Source organism: Cebus imitator, unplaced genomic scaffold (assembly GCF_001604975.1).
Source record: "Cebus imitator isolate Cc_AM_T3 unplaced genomic scaffold, Cebus_imitator-1.0 Scaffold103, whole genome shotgun sequence".
NCBI classification, from domain to species: Eukaryota; Metazoa; Chordata; class Mammalia; order Primates; family Cebidae; genus Cebus; species Cebus imitator.
In genome coordinates, this window is record NW_016107418.1 from 4,016,162 (window position 1) to 4,020,115 (window position 3,954).

Here is a 3,954-nt window from a genome sequence, read left to right on the forward strand (position 1 = left end):
GTTTTTATACATTTTTTTGTTTGTTTCTCTGTATGTTTTTTCTGTCTTTGGAATTTCTCTTTTATTAATTTTTTTTTCTTTTTTTTTGAGACAGCCTCACTCTGTTGCCTACACTGGAATGCAGTGGTGTGATCTCAGCTCACTGCAACCTCCACCTCCTGGGTTCAAGTGACTCTCTTGCTTGAGCCTCCCAAGTACCTGGGATCACGGGCACGTGCCGCCACACCTGGCTAATTTTTGTATTTTTAGAAGAGATGGGGTTTCACTGTGTTGGTAAGGCTGGTCTCGAATTCCTGACCTCAAGTGATCCACCTACCTTGGCCTTCTATAGTGCTGAGACAACAGACGTGAGCCACCACACCGGGCCAGATGACTTCTTTCCGAAATTCAGTAATCCAGATGAATTCTTTTTTGTACTTTTGTCTAAATATTCTCCCTAAATTGTTTCATATGGACTTTCTTGTTGTTTTATGTTAAGGATTTTTTTGGTATCATAAAAATCTTACTCATCATACATTTATACTGTTTCTGGAAAGTGGTGACACTGAGGGACATCTTCTCTTATTGACTCACATTCAGACTCATCATGAGACAAAAGAATACGAGGCATAAAAATAAGGTCATTTATCAGCTCCAGGCTAGTACCTAAAGATAATTATAAAGAGCTAAGCTACAAGTAAAGTCAAATAATTAAAAGATTTTTTTTTAAACTGTTACTTTTATAAACTAACAGATTAACATTTAAAAAAAGTATCATAGGCCCGGTGAGGTCGCTCACACCTGTAATCCCAGCACTGTGGGAGGCCGAGGTAGGCAGATCTCTTGAGTCCAGGAGTTTGAGATCAGCTTGGGCAACATAGTGAGACCCTGTATTAGCCTGTTTTCATCCTCCTGATAAAGACATACCCGAGACTGGAAATTTACTAAGGAAAGAGGTTTAATGGAGAACGCACAGTTCCATGTGGCTGGAGAAGCCTTCAATCATGGCCAAAGGCAAGGAGGAGGAAGTCAAAGAGAGGCAGGCAAAGAGAGAGCCTGTGCCAGGAAACAGCCCCTTACAGAATCATCAGATCTCCTGAGACTTATTCACTATCATGAGAACAGCACGGGAAAGACCTGCCCCCATGATTCAATTATCTCCCACAGGGTCCCTCCCATAACACGTGGGAATTCAAGATGAGAGTTGTGTGGGGACACAGCCAAACCACATCAGACTCCCTCTCTACAAAAATAAAGAAAAATTAGCTGAGTGTAGTGGCACATACTGGTGGTCCCAGCCACTCGGAGACTGAGACAAGAGGATTCTTCGAGCCCCAGAGGCTGAGGCTGCCATGAGCCAAGATTGTGCCACTGCATTCTAGCCTGGGTGACAGAGTGAGACCCTGTCTCAAAAATATATATTCCTTTCTAGACTAAAACCTTTAGAAAATTCAATACTCAATACATTTAATAAACTGGGATGGGTACGGTGGCTCATCCTTGTAATCCCAGCACTTTGGGAGGCTGAGGCGGGCAAATTGCCTGAGCGCAGGAGTTTGAGATCAGCCTGGCTAACATGGAGAAACCCCATCTCTACTAAAAATACAAAAAATATACATATATTTAAAAAGAACAGTTGATCAATGACACGTGAAAACAGCAGTTCTTATTTATCCTCCTTACTCTTTAGCTATTCTTGAACAGGAGAAGACACGTTTCCATTTCCATATCAAACAATTATGAAAGCATGATGAACATCCAATGCCAAATTAGGCTATCCTTTCCTGTAAAATTACGTCATAAATTGTTATGCCTCTGTATAATTATTGAATATCAACCTCACCTTTATTTTGAGTCTTACAGATGAAAACACGACTCAGAACCTAGAATAAATCCTACATGTTATGATTTCAAACCAGTATTCCAAAACAGATTCTCTGACATTTTTTTCTTGTTGATGCCTTATAATAATACAAACGACACCAGTTGCAGGATATAAGAACTGCTTTTCATAGGAAAGTTCGTTATCTACATAATAGGCTATGAACTACCCAACGAGTTCTTGAATATGGAAGCAGTATAGTTTCTGCAGTACTGTGAAATACTATAAGAAGACATGGTTAAGCATAAAAGCAACTTAAAAAGAAACAATGATTTTGATTACCCATACAAAAAAAACTTTATGTTAAAAATATGGCATACAAAAAATGAAAGGCATACTACAAATTTGTGGATATATTTAAGATGAAAATATAGAGAACTCAGCAGAAATAACCTAAAAAGCCCTAGGACAAAAACGGAAGCCTGGGCAAAGATGACAGATATATAATTCACAAAAAAGGAAGGGCAATTGCTAATAAACGTAAGAAAAGTTCCTCTTGCAACAAAGCAAAGAACTATAATTTGAAATGCAGAGTGATTTAAAATAGCTCCTATGAGCAAATATTTAAAAGTAATACACCGTCTGATAGAAGTGATGTTAGTGGACATCCTTTGTTCTTCATCTTGGGGAAGAGCTTTGGTCTGTCACCGTGAAGTACATCGCTAGTTGTTTATTTTTCATAGCTGCTGTTGATCACATTGAGAAAGCTCCTTTCTGTTCCTAAATTCCCTTTTGTTCCCTATTTCTACTGGCAACAATGCAACAAAACGGACACATTCCTCTCCAGTGGGAGTGTAAGTTTGTATGCTCTCTTTACAAGTCAATTTAACAATCTGTATTAAATATTTTAATGACATATTTTATGTTGATACTTTTATTTATAGATATCTGACTTAAGAGAATAATCTGATATACAATTAAAGCTTTATTTGCAAAGATATTCATCACAATGCTATTCATAATAATGACAAATTAAAAGTAACATAAGGTCAATATTAGAATGGTTAAGATAATTATGGCCAAACATAAAAGATTAATATGCAGCCATTCAATTTCTGTTTACAGGCTGGGCGTGGTGGCTTACGCCTGTCATCCCAGCAGTTTGGGAGGCTGAGGCATGTGGATCACCTGAGGTCAGGAGTTCGAGACCAGACTGGCCAACATGGTGAAACTTGGTCTCTACTGAAAATACAAAAAAATTAGCTGGACTTGGTGGCACATGCCTATAATCCCAACCATTCGGAGGCTCAGGCAAGAGAATTGCTTGAACCTGGGAGGCGGAGGTTGCAGTGAGCTGAGATCACACCACTGCACTCCAGCCTAGGTCACACAGGGAGAATCCATTTCAAAAAAAAAAAATCCTTTTTACAAAGGCTTTTCAATATTGTGGGGCAAAAAAGAAAAATATAATAAAGATTAAAGATCAGATCTGGTCTGGTCCATGAAGTTGGTTTCAGAGCCAAGTAGGTGAGGTAAAGGGATTTAAGGTGACAGGGTCAGTATCCCGGTCAGGGTCATGACATTGGAACCGGAGATCTGAGTGAAGACTCAAGTTAGGGTCACAAGACCAGAACTCTGGGTTCAATGAGGGAAGGGCTAGAACAAAATAGGAGAAAAAGAAAGAGGGGAGGTCATTAGTGGGGAAGGGTAAACCAGAAAGCAAAGACCACCTGACCTTAATATGGAAAACAAAACGTTTTTGCGTAGGTCAACCCATGCTCAGCGCCACTGTGAAGTCCAGCTCTCCAGTTTTCTATATGCAGAGAAGAAAGACAGGAAAGAAATACGCCAGAATAGTCACAGTGGTGAATTATGGCTAATTCTTTGTCCGTTTTATATTTTCAATTTTTTTGGATGCAGTTTCGCTCTTGTTGCCCAGGCTGAAGTGCAATGGCACAATCTCGGCTCACTGCAACCTCTGCCTTCCGGGTTCAAGAGATTCTTCTGCCTCAGCCTCCTGAGTAGCTGGGATTGCAGGCATGCGCCACCACACTCGGCTAATTTTGTGTTTTTAGTAGAGATGGGGTTTCTCCATGTTGGTCAGGCTGGTCTCGAAATCCCGACCCCAGGTGATCGATCCACCCACCTTGGCC

General features: G+C 40.1%; 1 long non-coding RNA gene across 1 annotated transcript in view; it reads left to right on the forward strand.

Annotated features, from left to right (window-relative positions):
• LOC119472520 overlaps nucleotides 1-3,684 on the forward strand; it is a 36,990-nt gene extending 33,306 nt beyond the window's left edge. Inside the window, exon 4 of the long non-coding RNA XR_005201667.1 lies at nucleotides 3,569-3,684. This is a non-coding gene — a long non-coding RNA (uncharacterized LOC119472520). The remainder of the gene's footprint in view (nucleotides 1-3,568) is intronic.
• The last annotated feature ends 270 nt before the right edge of the window (nucleotides 3,685-3,954 follow it).